Source organism: Nannospalax galili, unplaced genomic scaffold (assembly GCF_000622305.1).
Source record: "Nannospalax galili isolate Female #2095 unplaced genomic scaffold, S.galili_v1.0 scaffold341, whole genome shotgun sequence".
NCBI classification, from domain to species: Eukaryota; Metazoa; Chordata; class Mammalia; order Rodentia; family Spalacidae; genus Nannospalax; species Nannospalax galili.
In genome coordinates, this window is record NW_008346082.1 from 1782472 (window position 1) to 1802614 (window position 20143).

Below are 20143 nucleotides of genomic sequence, written 5' to 3' on the forward strand. Positions count from 1 at the left end.
AAAATCAAAGTATACTACTAGAAAAAAAGAAATTAGATAAGAAAATCAGAAAAAAACAATCACTTTCACAATAACCTAGCATATGTTTAACATAACACACAGATCTTTTAGTGTACACCTCAGAATGGTAGATATTACTATTTCTTTTTTTTTTTTTTTTTTGGTGTTTTTGAGACAGGGCCTCCCTGTAGCCCCAGATGTCCTGGAACTACTATGTAGACTAGGCTGGCCTTGAACTCACGGAGATCCACCTGCCTCTGCCTCTCGAGGACTGGGATTAAAGGTGTGTGCCACCACGAAGATTTGTTTTTTGTTTTTTTTAATATGTATAAGCACATGTGTTTTTTTTTAATGTGTATGATCATAGGTGTGTGTCACCTCTCCAGATCTGAAATACTATTTTTTTTTCAGTCTTTTTAAGACAGGGTCTTCCTGTAGCTCCAGCCGGCCTAGAACTCACTATGTAGACCAGGCTGGCCTTGAACTCACAGAGATCTGCCTGCCTCTGCCTCCCAAGTGCTGGGACTAAAGGTGTGCGCTACCATGCCAGCTCAGATCTGAAATACTTTTTTTTGGGGGGGGGTCTTTTTTGAGACAGGATCTCCCTGTAGCCCCAGCTGTCCTGGAACTCACTATGTAGACCAGGCTGGCCTTGAACTCACAGAGATCTGCCTGCCTCTGCCTCCCTAAGTGCTGGGATTAAAGGCATGTGCCACCATGCCCGGCGGTATTACTATTTCTAAGAAAAGCTCAGAGGTTATGTAACTTGCCCAAGATTGCCCAACCACTAGACAGCATAGATAGTAAAAAAGGAAAAAGGGAAAAAAAAAAACCCTCTGCTTTCAGAACTAATACTAACATCACGAATACATACTAGGAAAAACTAAGAGATTGTTTGTTTGTTACTGGGGAATGAACCAAGAGCCTTCTGCATTCTAGATCAAACTGACTGTTTCTCCTGTGCTCTTTACATGTCACAGAACATGTCTGTGACCAGATGTACAGGTATCATTTCCTCATTCACCAATTCTCTAGTGCGTACTATTTGGTTGTTCTATATTTCAATTCAATTCTATGTTATCTATATGGAGTCAGAATTTGATCTCAGAAGTCAAGGACTCAATCCATAATACCACTCACCCCTACCACCCCACTTCACTACCACTTCTGCTTTTTAAATGTCAATACCAAATCTGAATGTCCTAAACTTCTGGCCCACTGGCCCTAAATTGGTGTTTCCAGTCACCTTCTCCTTAGTTTTGATGAGTTTGCTAGAGTTGCTCATAGGACCTAGGGAAGCAAAATGCTTACATATACCAGCTTATTATAAAGGATACTGTGGGGCTTAGGGAGATAGTGCAATTAGTAAAGTGCTTGCCTCACAAGTGTAAGGACCTCAGTTTGACCCCTAGCACTCATGTAAGCCTGCTAGGTGTGGTGGTACGTGCACCTGTAATTCCAGTGCTGGGGAGAAGAGATAAGGGGATCACCAGTGCCCACTGGCCAGCCTGTCTAGCCTAATTGTTGAGCTCCAAGCCAATAAGAACCTGTCTGAAAGGAGGTGGACCATGTTCCTAAGGAACGACACTCAAGGTTGTCCTTTGGCCTGCACACACACAATTTTTTAGAGGGATATTAAGAAGGGTGCAGATGAATAGCCAGAAGTGGAGGTACAAAGTCAGGAAGGTTCCCAGCACAGAAGCCTTTGTCCCTGTGGCACTGAGGTGTACCACCCTCCAGCACACAACTGTATTCACCAATCCAAAAGCTCTTTCCCCGATACTTTGAGGGTCTTGTGGAGGATTTATCACTTAGGTGTGATCAACTGTTTAGTGTGTTTCCAGCCCCTTTCTCCTTTCTGGAAAATGGGACGTAGAGCTGAACATGTCAAGCAAGCATGTCATCATGGCTTGCTCTTTTTGGTGATCTGTGCTCATCCAGAAGCCCAAAAGCTACCTTATTAAAACAAGAGTTATTCCTCCTACACAGAAGAAGCCAAGGGACTTACAGGTTCTATATCAGAAGCTCCTATCACTCAGGAAATCCAATGGTCTTAAGAGTTCTGAGGGGTCCAGAGAGATGGCTCAATGGTTAAGAGTACTGACTGCTCTTGCAGAAGACTCAGGTTCGGTTCCCAGAACCCAAAGGGTAGCTAACAACCATCGGTAACACCAGTTCTAGGGGATCCAATGCTCTCTTCTGACCTCCTTGGGCATTGCACCACACAGATACACTTACAAACATGCAGGCATAACACTCATATACATAAAATAAATAAAAAAAGTTTTTGGTCTTTTTGAGACAAGATCTTCCTGTAGCCACAGCTGGCCTGGATTCACTATGGAGACCAGGCTGACCTCAAACTCACAGAGATCTGCCTGCCTCTGCCTCCTGAGTGCTGGACTAAAGGCACGTGCCATCACATCCAGCTATAAACAAATTTTTATTAATTAAAAACTAAGAGTTCTGAGGCTGGATAGAAGCAATTGCTGCTTCTGCAGAGGACCTGAGTTCAGTTCCCGACTAGGAGCTCTGACAACCTTTCTGGCCTCCATGGGCACCTCCCCACATAAACACATACACACATACATAAACAAAAAAAATCTTTTAAACATATTTATTTTTACTTTTTAAATATTTTATTTTTATTTTATGTGTATGAGTATTTGACCTGCATGGATGTAAGTGCATCTGTGTCATGCAATGCCCAAGGAGGCCAGAAGAGGGAGTCAGACCCCCTAGAACTGGAGTTACAGAGGTTGTTGGCCAACATGTGGGTGCTGGGAACCAAACCTGGACAGTCTGCAAGAAGCCAGTGCTCATAACTGCTGAGCTATCTCTTCAGCCCGATTTATTTTATTTTTAATTATGCATGTGTGCTTGTGTATGTATGCATGAGTGCAGGTGCCCATGAGTGCAGTTGTCACATCCTCTGGAGCTAAAGTTACAGGTGGTTGTGAGATGCCTAACATAGATGCTGGGAATCAAACTTATTTTCTCTGGAAGAGCAGTGTGTTCTCTTAACCACTGAACCATCTCTCCAGCCCCCAATAAAATCTTTTTTTTTAAAGACTTGTTTTTATTTTATGTGTATGAGTGTTTTACCTGCACCATATACTTGCCTGGTACCCTCAGAGCCAGAAGAGAACATTGGATTCCCTGGAACTAAAGGTAGAGATGGTTGCGAACTGCCATGTGGTTGCTGGGAATCAAACCCAGGTCCTCTACAAGAGTGGTAAGAGCTTTTAACCACTGACCCATCCCTACAACCCCCCAAATAAAAGTCTTTTTTTCAAAAAGTTATGTGGAATATAATGACACATGCCTGGAATCCCAGTACTTGGAAAACAGAGAAAGAAGGATCACCTATGAGTTCAAAGCTATCCTGGGCTACATGGTGAGTTCCAGGCCAGCCAGAGCTACATAGTTGAGTTCTTGTCTCAAAACACCAGAATGGGCTGGAGAGATGACTCAGGAGTTAAGAGCACCAACTGCTCTTACATAGGACCTGGTTTAGTCTCCAGCACCCACATAGTTCCAGGGACCTGATGTCCTTTCCTGACTTTCACGGCATTGCATATATAGGTACACTTACATACATGCAGGCAAAACACTTCACACACATTTTTAAAAAATATTTTATTTATTATTTTTATTTTGTGTGTATGAGTGTATTGCCTGCATGTATGTGACTGCACCTGTGTCGTGCAATGCCACAGAGGTCAGAAGAGGGCTTCGGATTCCCCTGGAACTGGAGTTAAGGATGGTTCATAGCCGCCATGTGGGTGCTGGGAATCAAACCCGGGTCCTCTGCAAGAGCAGTCAGTGCTCTTAATCGCTGAGCCATCTCTCCAGCCTCAACATACATAAAATTTTTTAAAAAATTAAAACTCATATAAGGCCGGTCATGGAGGTGCACACCTTTAGTCCCAGCACTTGGGAGACAGAGGCAAGTGAATCTCTGTGAGCTCAAGGCCAGCCTAGTCTACATAGTGAGTTCCAGGCCAGCTGGTGCTACAGGGAGACCCTGTCTCAAAAGGACTAAAAAAATAAAAATTAAAATTAAAACTCACCAAAACAAAACAAGAATTCTGTGCTAAGAACCAGAGCCAGAAAACAATAAAGATAGCTCCTGACTTTCAGTAGTCTGCCTTGCAGTTTTTTGTCTTTATTATGGCATGAAAATAATATCTGACCAGCAGAAACCACACTTAGAGCTAGGCATAGATGCACATTGTACTCCTGGCACCTGGGAGACTGAAGCAGGAATATATTGAGTTCAAGGTCAGCCCAAGCTACATAGGAAAATCCTGACTCCAAAAACTACAAAAGAAAAAAAAAAGAAAGGAAGGGAGGGAAAGAGGGAGAAAAGGAAAGAAAAGACAAAAAAGGAAGGAAGGGAAGGAGAGGGGAGGAAAGGAGGAAGAAGGAAGGGAGAGCAATGCTTTGAATATGGACCTTTCATTGGACTCTTGATACTGGGTACAATGCTCTGTTGTAATTCTGGGCAGTGGCAGGGAACTGCAGCTCCCAGTTGCCCACATGATCAAGAGGGTAAACAATTGATACACACAGCATACTGTATGGCTAAACTAAGATATTCTTGAGCTTATGTGTATTAAATGCATTTTTGTTTTACAATTTTTTTGAGACAGGGTCTAACTGTGTAACCCTGGCTACCTGGGAACTGTCTATGCAGACCAGGCTGGTCACCTAAATCACTGAGATCTACCTGCCTCTGCCTTTACTACCCGAGTACTAGGACTAAAGGTGTATACCACCATACCTGGCTTGTTCTGTTTTTAAGACAAGAGTCTCACTAGGTAGCCTAAACTGGCCTCAAATGCATGATCCTCCTGCCTCAGACTTCCAAGTGCTGGGATTTTAGTTCTGTTTTACACTTATTTGTGTTGGTGGGGGTATGGATCAGAGGACAACCTGGAGAGAGTCAGTTTTTGTCTTCCACCAAGTGGAATCCAGGGATTGAAATCAAGTCAATAGACTTGGAGAAAAGCAATTTTCCCTGCTGAGCCATCTCACTGGCCTGTTTTTGTTAGAGCCTCACGTAGTCCAGGCTGGCCTCAAACTTGTTATATACTGGAGTATGGCCTTGACTCTTGATCATCCTGCTCCTATCTCCTTAGTGCTGGGATTACAGACATGAGTCCCCATACCCCAGTCACTGCTAGGTTGTTCTTTTGACTCCATATTTTCGATCTATGATGGATTTATCTGGGTGCAACCTCATCATAAATGTCTAAATGTATATTTCTTATTTTACATGCTAATTGCACAGGGCAGAATATTAAACTATTCCTCAGTTTCCCCATCTGTAGAAAAAAATACTGACTTGGTTTAGACTTTTTGTTTTGTTTGAGACAGGGTCTCCCTGTAGCCCCAGTTGGCCTATCACTCACTATATAGACCAAGCTGGTCTTGAACTCACAGAGATCTGCCTGCCTCTGTGCCTCCCAAGGGCTGGGATTAAAGGCACGTGCCACCATGCCTGGCTTGGTTGGGATTTCTTAAGAAGTTAGCTAACAAGCATAGGTTTTGAGAGCAGCATGGCCCCAGGATTCTATTAGAAATGAATGCTTCCTGCTTCCTTTATCTGTCATTAATTATAAAGAAAACAAAACACACCTGCAAACACAGCTATTTGGGAGGCCAAAATGGGAAAACTGTTTGAGCCTAGGAGCTTAAGGTCAGATTGGGCAGCATAGAGACAGTCTGACTGTAACATGTAAATATGTTTTTGGGGGTTTGGTTTTGTTTTGGTTTTTATTTTTTTATTTTTGGTCTTTTTGAGACAGGGTCTCCCTGTAGCCCCAGCTGTCCTGGAATTGACTATGTAGACCAGGCTGGCCTTGAACTCACAGAGATCCACCTGCCACCTGCGTGCTGGGAGTAAAGGCGTGTGCCATGATGCCTGGCACAGACTATTATCTCCTACTTTAGAATCTGCAACTCTAAATGTCCTTATCCTACAAGCTGCATTTTCCTGCCAACTCAAACTCACAAAGATCCACCTGCCTCTGCCTCCTGTGCTGGGATTAAAGGCGTGCGCCACCACACCTGGCTTTCTTTTTTTTTTATTTAAAAAGTATATCATATTTTATTTTTATTTAATGTATATGAGTGTATTGCTTGCATCTAGGTAGGTGCACCCATGTCATGCAATGCCCTTGGAGTTCAGAAGAGGGCGATGGATCCCCTGGAACTGGAGTTACAGACAGTTGCTAGCCACCAAGTGAGTGCTGGGACTTGAACCCAGGTCATCTGCAAGAGCAGTCAATGCTCTTAACCACTGAGTCATCTCTCCAGCCCAGTTTTTGTTGTTGTTGTTGTTGTTTTATATTTTTTGAGACAGGGTCTCCCTGTAGCCCTAGCTGGCCTGGCACTCACTATGTAGACCAAGCCTTGATCTCACAGAAATCCACCTGCCACAACCTCCCGAGTGCTGGAATTAAAGGCGTGCATCCCTGTACCCAGCCTTAAATGTTTTTAAGATTTAGTCATTTTGCTGGACTTGGTAAGCAAATCTAGTCTACTACATAGCAAGTTCAGGCTACCTGGGCCTACAGAGAGACCCTGTCTCAAAAAGGCCAAAAAAAAAAAAAAAAGATTTAGTCATTTTTTTCATATTTTATTTATTATTTTTATTTTATGTGTATGAGTGTATTGCCTGTGTGTAGGTAAGTGCACCTGTGTCGTGCAATGTCTGTGGAGGACAGAAGAGGCCGTCAGATCCCCTGGAACTGGAGGTAGGGACAGTTGTTAGCTGCCATGTGGGTGCTGGGATTCGAACGCGTGTCTTCTGCAAGAACAACCAATGTTCTTAACCACTGAGCCATCTCTCCAGCCCCGATTTAGTCATTTTTACTTTACATGCGTGTGTATACATGTACCATATACATGCCTCATGCTTGCAGAGTCCAGAAGTCAAAGTCCCTGGAACCAAAGTTACAGACACTTGTGAGCTACTATATGGGTTCTGGGACTCAAACCTTGGTCCACTGAGCCATCTCTTCAGTCCCCAACCCCCTATACTTGGCTAGGCATAGCGACACACACCTTTAATCCCAGCACTTGGGCAGTACAGGCAGATCTGTGAATAGTAGGCCAGACTGGTCTACATCGAGAGTTTCAGGCAAGCCAGGGCTACATAGTGAGACCCTGTCTCAAAAATGTAGGAGTGGTAGGAATCCCAGCACTCAAGAAGCAGAGGAAGAGTGATCATAAACTCAAGGCCAATTTAGGCTACACACTGTCTCAAAATCAAAACCAAGTAGACATGCTGCCTTTAATCCCAGCATTTGGGAGGCAGAGGCAGGCGGGTCTCTATGTGTTTGAGGCCAACCTGCTCTATATAGCAAGTTCTAGGCCAGCTAGAGCTACATAGTGAGACCCTGTCTCAAAACAAAACTGAACAAAACAACAACAAAAAAATCAAAACTAAAAAAAACTTACTGTGTTCCAAGAAAAAAAACTTGAAGCAGAATCTCACCATGTTTCTCAGATTGGTCTAGGACCCCTGGGTTCAACCGACCTCCCATGTCTAACTCCTGAATATCTGGGACCATAGATGTATGCCATCACACCCAGAAAGCATTGTCATTATATTTATTTATTTATAATATTTGTAAATACATTTTGTATGTAATATATAACACTATATGTCATATATGTAATATAGCACATATGTAATAATTTTATATATTTATATATTATGTTTTAATTACATACATCTTTTTTTAAGGGGGGTCTTTTTGATACAGGGTCTCCCTGTAGCCTGAGCTGTCCTGGAACTCACTATGTAGACCAAGCTGGCCTTGAACTTACAGAGATCTGCCTGCCTCTGCCTCCCAAGTGCTGGGACTACAGGCATGCGCCACCACGCCCGGCAATTACATATATCTTACACACTGAGCCACCTCCCTAGTTCCTGTCTTTTAACATTTTTATTTATATTTATTATTTTTTTTTGTCTTTTTGAGACAGGGTCTCCCTGTAGCCCCAGCTGTCCTGGAACTCACTATGTAGACCAGGCTGGCCTTGAACTCACAGAGATCCACCTGCCTCTGCCTCCTGAGTGCTGGGATTAAAGGTGTGCGCCACCACACCAGGCTTCAATTATCTTTTTATTACAATTTATTTATTTATTTGAGGTCAAAGGACAACTTTTGGGAATTGGCTTTCTCCTTCTACCATATGGGTCCTGGGGAATCAAACTCAGAATGTTTGACCTGGCAGCCAGCTTTGTCAATTTTCCTTTAATTTTTTTTCTTTAATTTTAATTTTTAGTTTTATTTTATATGTAGTAATATTTTGTTTTCTTATATGTAAGTGCACTACACGCATGCAATGCCCATGAAGGCTAGAAGAGGACATTGGATCACCAGAAACTGGAATTACAGATGGTTGTAAGCCATTATGTGGGTGCTGGGAACCAAACCCAGGTCCTCTGCAAGAGCAGTAAGTGTTCTTAAGTGCTAAGCTCTCTCTCCAACCCCTCAATTTTCTTAATGATCAAAAATGTAGAGGCTGTAGAGATGGCTCAGCAGTTAAGAACACTGAATGTTCTTGCAGAAGACATAGGCTCAAATCCCAGCACCCACATGGCAGCTAACGACTGTCTGTAACTCCAGTTCCAGGGGATCCGACAGCCTCTTCTGTCCTCATGGGCATTGCACATGACACGGGTGCACTTACCTACTTGCAGGCAATCCACACATACACATAAAATATAAAAATAATAAATTAATGCCAGGCATGGTGGTGCATGCCTTTAATCCCAGCACTTGGGAGGCAGAGGCAGGTGGATCTCTGTGAGTTCAAGGCCAGCCTGGTCTACATAGTGAGTTCCAGGAGAGCTGGAGCTACAGGGAGACCCTGTCTCAAAAAGACCAAAAGAATAAATAAAATAATAAATAAATAAATAAATAAAAACTTTTGGAAAAAAAAAGTAGACAATATTATCACAAAATTTCAGTGACAGAAACAGGTATAGAGGATTGGTGGGCTTTTTGTTTTTGTTTGGTTGGTTTGGCTTTTCATGTAGCCCAGGCTAACCTTGAACTCAATATGTAACCAAGAATGGCTTTGATTTCTGATCCCCCCTTACTTCTACCTGCCAAGCTCTGGGACTATAGGCATGCACCACTACACCTGGCCACCACCATTATTGGCTTTCAAACCTAAGCTGGCCTGACCATTAAACAGGCACCTTATTTGTGGTATCCCACTACATTCATCTGTAACTGTCCCTCCTTCATGTCACTGAGAGGAGAGGACAGCCATCTTAGGAGGAGAATGATCTCAATCCCACTTGCTATAAAGTGTCAGATTCACTTATCTCTGAAGGTCCCTTTACCTGTGATTTCTCCTACATGCAAGGCAAAGGGTTGAGTTCTGTGTTAAACAGAAGAGCAGTGTGGACTGGGAACATAGCTCAGGGGTAGAGAGCTTGCTGAGTATGCATGCGGCCCTAAGTTCAAGCCTCACCTACTGAACATTGTACCCCAACCAGCTGTTAGCTTTGAACTGAGATCGGTGTCTTATTCCAGTAAAGAGGGCACTCTGGAGGTCTGGAGGGGCGAGGAGGGCTAGGCCACAGATCTGCCATTGAAACAGCTGAGAGGAGTGAAGAGTGATATACAAAGAAGAAAGATCATGAGAAAGATAGGCCATTCTTACAAATAACCCTCTTCCCATTCTTCTGCCTTCCTCTCTAGCTTTATTTTCTTTTCTTTAAAATATTGCTTATTCTTTTTTTTTTTTTTGTCTTTTTGAAGCAGGGTCTCCCTGTAGCCCCATCTGTCCTGGAACTCACTATGTAGACCAGGCTGGCCTTGAACTCACAGAGATACGCCTGCCTCTGCCTCCCAAGTGCTGGGACTATAGGTGTGCACCACCATGCCCAACTTGCTTATTCATTTATTTTTATTTTACATATATGTGTTTTGCCTACATGTATGTAAGTGCACCAATGCATACAATACGGAGGTCAGAAGAGGGCATCATATCCCCTGGAACTGGAGTTACGGATGGTTGTTAGCTGCTATGTAGGAATCAAACCTGTGTTCTCTACAAGAGCAACCAGTTCTCTTAACCACTGAGTCATCGCTCCAGCCCCTTTAGCCTCTTTTTTTTTTTTTTTTTTTTTGAGACAGGATCTCCCTATAGTCCCAGCTAGCCTGGAACTCCCTGTGAAGATCAGGCCGGCCTCAGTCTCACAGATTGGCCTATTTCTATCTCCTGAGTGCTGGGATTAAAGGTGTATGCCACCATACCTGAGTCTCCCTTATATTCTTGAGAGTGGGGAAGAGTGGATGAAGCCAAAGGGAATTTTCTGCTTAAGGATAAGAAAAAACATTTTGAGGCCAGCCTGGTCTACAAAGTGAGCCAGGCCAGCAATGGCTACATAAAAAGATGTGACAATTTAAATCAACATTCTTATCCTTCCAAACAGCCTCTAGTCTACCACATTCTAGATAGTAAATGTAAAAACTCTCATAATTTTTCATCATAGAGAATGCATTTCAACTGGATCAACACACTGGCTTTACCAGAATTCTGTCATAACTTGTATTTAAGCATAACAGAAATAGTCCCATGCCCTCCCTGATGACTCAGCTTTGAACCTAAGTCAGGTCTGCAGAGAAGAGATAAAACTGCCAAAGACTCAGTGGGTGAGGAAAACATCAGCCATCACTCATTCAGTCATATAGCTTTCCATTCGGGGCTACAGCTCCTGGATGTTGGTTGCTAGCCAAGGATGGCTGATGTCAAATGGTCCTCTGGTGACTGCCAGTCCCCAGGGTATCAGGGACACAGCAGGTGGGGAAGATTTCTGTTTAAAGTCCCATCTTCCCATCCCACTCTCTGACAAAAGTGATCCTATAGTCAGAAGGCAGGGGATAGGGAATAGGGTTGTTTGAAGAAAGGAAAGCCTGGCAGATTGATACTTGCTTCCCTGGACAGAGAGGGCCTCATGCATCAAATCAGGGTACAGATGGTTTTCCAAATAATTAGAGAAATTAAATCTGAAGCAATTTAATCCTCAGACAGCCCAACTATGAGAGGAGGTAGGGAGCGGGGAACAAAGAGCTATGAAAGAAAGGAAGAGAGAAAAAAGGAGGAATTCAGAGGAAAGAAAGAGAGAGAGAAACCTTTAGTCTCTTGAGGTGTGTTTTGCTTGGGCAAAGTACTACAACTTAACATTCCCAGAAATCCTACACAATCGTCTGAGTTAGTTTCATCTTTTGTTCCTCCTATGGCTCCATTCTCTCTCTTAGCTGGCCATATATATTATCTCTCTCGAAGATATCTCTGTGAATTCAAGGACAGCCTGATCTACAGAGTGTTCCAGGTCAGGTGAGACTACAGGGAGACCCTGTCTCTCAAAAAGACGAGAAGATAAAAAAAAAATAAAGAAATAAATACTGTATGTGAAAGCATGTGGTATGTGCCATGACACACATGTGAAAGTAAGAGGACAACTTTTGGGAGTCTGTTCTCTTCTTCCAATTAAGTGAGTCCAGGGATAGAATTCAGGTGTTCAGGCCTGGTGGCAAGTATCTCTGCTGAGCCATCTTGATGCCCGTCCTTTAATCCCAGCACTCGGGGAGGCCAGACTGGTCTACATAGTGAGTTCCAGGACAGCTGGGGCTACAGGGAGACCCTGTCTCAAAAAGACCAAAAAAAAAAAAAAAAAAAAACCACACAAAGCAAAATCATTGTCTTGGGACTAGAAAGCTGACTCGGTAATTAAGAGTACTAGCTACTGTTCCCAGCACCCACATGGTGGCTAACAACCATCAGTAACTCCAGTTCCAGGGGATCCAACGTCCTCTTATGACCTCTGTAGCCATTGCATGACATGGGCTCACTTATATACATGCAAGGATTACACTTATACAAATAAAATAAAAATAATAAATAAATAAAAATTAGAATAAAAAAAAGCATTGTCTCACCAGGCATGATGGTGCATGCCTTTAATCCCAGCACTCGGGAGGTAGAGGCAGGCAGATCTCTATGAGTTCAAGGCCAGCCTGGTCTACATAGTGAGTTCCAGGACAGCTGAGGCTACAGGGAGACCCTGTCTCAAAAAAGGCCAAAAAACAAACAAACAAACAAAAAAAACACCTTATATAATCCATACCAACTTCAAACTCACTATGAAGGCTGGCTTGAATTCTTGCTGCTCCTGGCCTTATCTCAGGAGTGCTAAAATTACAGGCTTGTGTCACACTGAGGTTATCTTTCAACGTTTATAGGGAGTTTTCTTCATAGCTACTCTAAACCCTTGTAGAGGTCCAAAATAATTAAAACAATTCAAAGCCTGTACAGCAGTCCTTTAGGAAAACTCTAAGCAGACAGACTCCACAAGCTAAACACTGTTCCTTAGAAACAAGGTCCACTCTGCTTCCTCCCTCTAAAACCAGATTCCTGGACTGGGTACATGAGCTGTTGACTCCAAGATTGTTGCTCTACCAGAGAGGGCTGTTCCAATATTTTATTGCTTTCAACTCAGCTACCTACTTCATTGCAGACCAATTTTCACCAGTGAATGGGAATTTTCTTTCTTTCTTTTTTTTTTTTTTTTTTTTTTTTTTGTCTTTTGAAGACAGGGTCTCCCTGTAGCCCCAGCTGGCCTGGAACTCATTATGTTAACTTCCAGGTACATTTGACCCCTTCCCCTGGCTCTTGCATTCTTTCTGCCAGCCTCTTCTGCAAAAGTCTCTGAGCCTTGGAGGGGGTGATAGGTATGGGATGATCTTCCTCCCATTGTGGCAAGGCACTGAACTTTTAGGTCTCTGCATCATCTGTTTTCCATGGACTGTTGGCCCATTTTAGTGAGAGTCCATCTACTATTAAAAACACAAACAGCAAGAAGCAAGAACATCTAAACAGTGGCTGCTGTAAAACTTAACCTAGGGGTGTAAATACAAATGGTTGGACAGTACTTTAGCAGGTGTATCACATCCATCTAACAAAACAATTGCAGTGTGCCGGTGCCAGCCAGCCTTAGATGAACAACACCTGAAAGGGGGAGTGAGGTTTGAAAGAAAAACAAGAGACAGAGAAAAGATACTTGGGAGGACTGTCAGTAGAGACTGCAGCCCCAGTTTATTTTAGCTCAGCCTTCGTATACAGAAGAACATCAGAGATAGCCACTGTTTGCTTAGCTCAGTTAGTTTCAACAGCTGTTTTTCCCACCTGTATCTGAGGGTCAAGGAGCAGTCAAACACTTGTGAACTCCACCATATAAACACATTCCTTCTGACTTGGCAGATTAGGTACTGGTGTGCAAGACACAAACTCTAAACAAGCAAGCCTGCCACAGCTCAATGTACATAATGGCTGCACTTACATCAATAGCTCCCAATAGCAGTGGCTTCCACACTGGGGCCTATATCCTCCCCTGCCACAGGGGGTTGGCCTGGTCTACAGTACCAAATTTGTGTTCCACCCCTAGGAGCAGGCATCATATCCAATTGAAAATTTGGTGGTTGTACATACACTAGATGCACTACTATTATACCAACTGGTATAATACCAAACTGGTATAATATATCAACTGGTATGTTGATAGTGCAATACTTGGCCCATAGTTGAGGAGAATTATAGGGGACAATTCTACCCCAGGCATCTGCATATTGCTTCTGGCACCATGAAAGCCACCCATCTAGTCACAGGGAGTTTCCAGCTTAGTCCAAGCTTGATTTCTCCTTCTCCCACACTCACATCATGCAGTGTCTTCAGTGTTTTTCCGTCCACTTCTGGTGTACAACCAACATTATTGGCAATGCCCTTTATTGCTTTGGGGACCTGTAGGGCCCCTCTGGCCAACAGCTCATAGGGAGGCAACCCACCTCTGGCACTTGGATTTTCATTTAATAACTGTATTGCTTCTGGAAGGGCTTTCTTCCATCCCCATAGGTTGAGATAGGCTCTTATACATCTCAGGCTGGCCTCAAACTCACTACATAGTCAAGGATGACCTTAAACTCCTGATTCTCCTGCCCAGAGTAGCACTAGGATTGCAGGATGCACCACCACACCCAGCTTTATGTGATGTTGGGGATTTATACATGCCAGGTCAGCACTGTACCAACTGAGCCACATTCTTAGCTCCTTAGTCTCTCTTATCTTGTTGTCTTGGGGGAGAATTACAAGGATTTTTTGTTGTTGTTGTTCTTTTTGAGACAGGGTCTCCCTGTAGCCCCAGCTGTCCTGGAACTCACTATGTAGACCAGGCTGGCCTTGAACTCACAGAGATCTGCCTGCCTCTGCCTCCCAAGTGCTGGGATTAAAGGCCTGCGCCACCAAGCGGGCTTCTTTCTTTTAAAAAAATTTTAGAGGCAGGCAGATCTCTGTGAGTTTGAGGTCAGCCTGGTCTACCTAGTGAGTTCCAGGCCACCTGGTGCTACAGGGAGATCCTGACTCAAAAATACCCCCCTGAATTTTATTACTAATTTTTAAATTTAATTTAAAAAAAAATTATTTTAACATGTATGAGTGGGGTGTGTGTGTGTGTGTGTGTGTGTACGTATGTATTTTGCATGTATGTATGTAAGTGCACCCATTGGTGTAATGCCCTCAATGACCAGAAGAGAGCATCAGATCCCCTGGAACTGTGGTTACAAAAGGTTGTTAGCTACTATTTGAGTACTGGGAACCGAGTGCAGGTCCTCTATAAGAGCAGCCAATACTCTTAAGGGATGATCAGTCTCTCTCGCCCATATTACATTTTTCTTTTCTTTTCTTCTTCAGCTGAGACAGCAAAAGGGATGATTTATTGTACACGGTTACACTCGGCCACAAATGACAACAGAACTAGTCCAGAAAGCCACAGGTCCAGGGCGGAGGGCTGCAGGGACTGCTTGCTTGGGTGGTACACAGGGCCGTGGCCTTGGCAATGGATGAAGTTGCAAGTTGCAGGTGCATCAAGACGAATTCTCGACAGCAGCCCAGTCGACAGCAGCCCAGTTGACAGTGTGCACCAGCGTCCCGGCCTCTGGCACTCCTTGTGTCTGCTCCCAGGGCCTCCGTGGGTGCACAGCCTCGTCTCCTTAGATCTCTGCCTCATCTTTCTTCTCTTGCGCTTCAGCCTGCGCAGGAGTTTCAAGGAAGATGGCGCTAGGGACGAGAGACATTTTTCTTTATAGTGGGGGGGGGGGCTTGTGCCACAGTATACAGGCGGAGGTCAGAGGACACCTTTGGGAGTTGTATTTCTCCTATCATATGGGTCCTGGGAATCAAACTCAGGTTGTCAAGCCTTAGCAGCAAGTGCTTTTACCTACTGAGCCATCTCATCAGTCCTGTAGCATTATTATTCAAATTTTTTCTTATTAAATTTTGTTTGTGTGTGTAAGTCAGACAACAAATTTTAGGATTGATTCACTTTCCAGCATGTGGATCCTGGGACTGAACTCAGGTTGTCAGCCTTGGCAGCGGGCACCTTCACCCACTGAGCCATCTTTTCTCTTTTTCTTTTTTGTCTTTTTGAGACAGGCAGGTGTTCTTTTTGAGGCCCTGTGAATTCAGGGTCTCCCTGTCACCCCATCTGACCTGGAACTCGCTATGTAGATCAGGCTGGCCTTGAACTCACAGAGATCCACCTGCCTCTCCCTCTGCCTCCAAAGTGCTGGGATTAAAGGTGTGAACCACCATGCCCGGCCCTGCCATCTTTCAACATTATCTTATCATCATTGCATAGTCCCTTCCCTATAGTTTATTGCCAACCCTACTGCCTAGAAGTCTTTGCAAATCATACATTTGATTTACATTTCATTCACTATACCATTTAAGGCATGTGTAAACTAGATGCCTTTCCAGATACTAGGGATTTGGAGACAATTAATGGATGTCCTCTGCCTTTAAAAAGCTCCCTAGTAGATCTTTAATCCCAGCACTGTGGAGGCAGAGGCAAGCAGATCTCTGAGAGTTTAAGACTAGCCTGGTCTACATAGTGAGTTCCAGGCCATCTGGGGCTACAGGGAGGCCTTGCACTATCAAAATGCCAAACAAGATGTTCCAGCTGGCACAATAGTGGCTTGTCTATTCTAGTGCATGTACAACCACCAAATTTTCAATTTGATATAATGCCTGCTCCTAGGGGTGGAACATACATCTGGTACTGTAGACCAGGCCAACCCCCTGTGGCAGGGGAGGATATAGGCTCCAGTGTGGAAGCCACTGCAATTGTTTTGTTAGGTGGATGTGATGTACCTGCTAAAGTACTGTCCAAGCATTTGCTTTTACACCCCTAGGTTATTATAGCAGCCACTGTTTAGATGTTCTTGCTTCTTGCTGTTTATGTTTTTATAGTAGATGGAATCTCACTGAAATGGGCCAACAGCCCATGGAAAACAGATGATGCAGAGACCCAAAAGTTCAGTGCCTTGCTACAATGGGAGGAAGATCATCCCACACTCATCACCCCCTCCAAGCTCAGAAGAGGTTGGCAAAAAGAATGTAAGAGCCAGAGGAAGGGGTGGAGTGTTAACTAGAAGTGTCCTCTGACCACTATGTGGGCAAGCTATAGTCACACCTCCTTCCCATGCTCATCAAGGAGTTGAGGGGGGAGTTAGTTATCCCTCCCAACCAATCATTTGACCTTAGCTTCATGTGGGGAAGGGACTAAGGATATATAAGCAAAGAACTCCATGAGGTACCTCTCTCACCATTTTGTGTGGCTGTCAGGAGGTTATAGGATCTATATTTGAGTGTGGACTTTCCAGCACAGCGGTAAATAGGGGGCACCCATTCTTCTGTAAATAAACCCCCACTCTATGCTCTGTTAGCAAATTCAATAAACTCATTAGGATTTAAAAAAAAAAAAGGGAGTGGATACTGCTCTTCCAAAGGACCTGAGTTAGATTTGAAGCACTAAAGTCACAACAGCCTTCAATTTTGTCCAGTTCCAGGGGATCTGATGCCCTCTTCTGATGTCTGAGGACACCTCCACACACACAAACACACACATACACTTACACATACACACACACAAACACATACACAGAGAGAGATGAGAGAGAGACAGAGAGAAATACAAATAAAAATAAATCTTTAAAAAAATAAGTAAGTAGGAGCCAGGTATAGTGGTCAACAATTGAGAGGTAGAGGCAGGCTGATCTCTGTGAGTTCCAGACCAGCCAGTCCTGCATAGTGAGACCCTGACTCTGCTCAGAAACAAAACAAATAAACAAATAAATAAATCTTTGGTTTAGTGTACCTAAAGCAGAGGAAGAGATAAGAGGAAGAGGTATGAGATGGGGCTGGAGTTCAAATAGGAGCTGAACAATGCAGTCATATTGATCAGGTAGTTTGTTTGCAATGCTGAAGATGGAACCCCTCAGCATGCTACATCTTTAGCACCCATTTGCTAACTACATTTAGGAAATTACTATTTTTCACTTAATTTCTTATGTATTGTTGGATTCATCCATATGGAGCCTATGTGTAACACCGCTATGTAATATTCCTTGTGTGAATATACCTACCACAAATTGTTTTTTTTACTGTTAACATTTGACTATTTCTAATTTGGAACTATCATGAATAAAGCTGCTATGACCGTTATTATTTTTTAAATATTTTATTATTTTTATTTTATGTGTATGAATGTATTGCCTGCATGTATGTGAGTGCACCCGTGTTGTGCAATGCCACGGAGGTCAGAAGAGGGCTTCAGATTCCCCTGGAACTGGAGTTAAGGACGGTTCATAGCTGCCATGTGGGTGGTGGGAATCAAACCCAGGTCCTCTGCAAGAGCAGTCAGTGCTCTCAACCTCTGAGCCATCTCTCCAGCCCCTGACCATTTTTTTAAAAAGATTTTATTTTAACAGCTGGGGCTAGAGGGAGACCCTATCCCAAGAAGAACCCCCCCAAAAGATTTTATTTTAAATTATGTGTATGTCTTCTTGTGGGTATGTGAGAGTACTGGTGCCCATGAAGGCCAGAGGTATGGGATCCCTCTGGAGCTGGAGTCACAGGTGATTGTGAGCTGCCTGATGTGAGTGCTTGGAAAGGAGCTCAGATTTAGGTCTTCTGAAAGAGCAGAAAGCATTCTTAACTGCTGAGGCATCTCTTCAGCCCCTGCAATATCCACTCTTTATAAAAAATATTTTATGTGTTGGGTGTGGTGACACATGCCTGTAGTCCCAGCACTCGTGAGGCAGAGGCAGGTCCAGGATCTCTGTGAGTTCAAGGTCAGCCTGGTCTATGTAGTCAAAAAAAGAGACCAAAATAATAAAATAATAAGAAGAAAATAATAATAATAAAAAATTTTTTTGGTCTTTTTGAGTCAGGATCTCTCTGCAGCCCCAGCTGGCCTGGAACTCACTATGTAGACCAGGCTGACCTTGAACCCACAGAGATCTGCCTGCCTCTGCCTCCTGAGAGCTGGGATTAAAGGCGTGCACCACCATGCCCGGCTTATTATTCTTTTATGTGTATGATTATATTGCCTTCATAAATATGTCGGGAGCTGCTAATCATTGAGCTGCAGCAGCCTCATTTACTGAGTTTGTGTCATGCAAACCAGTACTTAACCTGCCCATTCAGGAGGAAGCAGTTTTCTGGAGAGCCTCACAATACCTGACCTTGAGGCATTAGTGGTAAACCAAAGGATCCAAGAAGGCTTTGATCTGACCGCTCCCTGACCCTCAGATACAGGTCGGGAAAATACAGCAATTGTAACTAATTGAGTTCTTCTGTATAAAAAGACAGAACTGAAATAAATCGAGGCTGGCAGTATTTACTGTGAGCCCTCCCAAGAAGCGTCTTTCCTGTCTTATTTCTTTCAATCCTCACTCCCCCTTTCAGGTACTGTCCATTTTGGCCGGCTGGCACCGGCATAAATATAAGTGCACCCATGCTGTGTAATGCCCTTAGAAGTCAGAAGAGGGTATTGGAATCCTGAAACTAGCTGTTAGCTGTCATGTGGTTGTTGGGAATTGAACCTGGGTCCTCTGTAAGAGCAGCCAGTGCTCTTAACTGCTGAGCAATCTCTCCAGTCCTTGCAATAACCATTCTTGTTCATGCTTTGTGGTGTACACAAATACACATGTCTGATGATTTTATAACCCAGAAATAGAGCTGCTAGATCAAAAGGTATTTAGGTCTGGAGTGCAGCTTAGTGGTAAAATGCTTGAGGTAGGATACTTAAATGTGTTGTGGTATTTGTTAACTGCCTCAAGACTTTTTCAAATTGGTTGTAGAAAAGTACAAGTCCATAATACCACCAATGGGACCAATGGTTGGTATTATCAGTTTTTTGTTTTTTTTTTTAGGGGAGAGCAGAACGCAGTCCCCAACTACCACAAATTATGCAGTCGAGTTTCCCGAACTTGGGGAAATTGCAGGGGTCAGCACATCTGGAGTGTAATCGATAAGCTTGCCCTGGGAAAACAACCTTCGTGATCATGGTACTCGCCTGTCAGGTAAGTATGGTATAATCAGTCTTTTAAAAACAATTGTGTTCATCATGGTGTTACATGACTACAATGCCAGCACCCAGGAGGCTGATGCAGGAGAATAGATGCAAGTTCCAGGCCAGGCTAAGTTATAAAGTGAGACTTCGTTATAGATAGATAAATAAATGAATGAATAATAAATAACAGGGGGCTGGGGAGATGGCTCAGTGGTTAAAGCACTTGCAGCACAAGCCTGAGGACTGGAGTTCAGATTCCCAGAACTTGTGTAAATGCTGGGTGAGCACAGTGGCCCACATGTGATTCCAGCCTTGTAAGGCAGGGACAGGGGATCTCTACACTGAGCTGGCTAGTTGTCGGATCGCTCTCCAACAGGTATGGCACAGGGAGGGAGGCCAGGACCACCCTGTGTTCCTCTCTTAGGGGCTGAGCGGGATGGTGAGTGTCAGCGACTCAAAAACCACACCGAGTTGGGAGTCTTGTCGAGGCAGGAACTCACTTTATTGCATCAGGCATTATTTTATATAGTTTAAACAAAAAGGGGTGTGGAAAAGGGAAGGGCAAAGGTGTATGTCATCTGGGGCAATGGCTGTGAACCACTGGGAATTGGCCACACCAGCTGTGATTGGGAAGAGGCAGTCCAAGGTCGGGCCCTGCTGAGTCACCTCCATGAGGAAGTGACTGGCCAGAGACAGGTC

The 20143-nt window shown here is 43.8% G+C and overlaps 1 non-coding gene across 1 annotated transcript; it reads right to left on the reverse strand.

Annotated features, from left to right (window-relative positions):
• Positions 1–19301: 19301 nt before the first annotated feature.
• Positions 19302–19462, reverse strand: LOC115071937. The gene has a single exon (XR_003850992.1). It is a non-coding gene; the product is annotated as a U1 spliceosomal RNA (small nuclear RNA).
• Between the last annotated feature and the right edge of the window lie 681 nt (positions 19463–20143).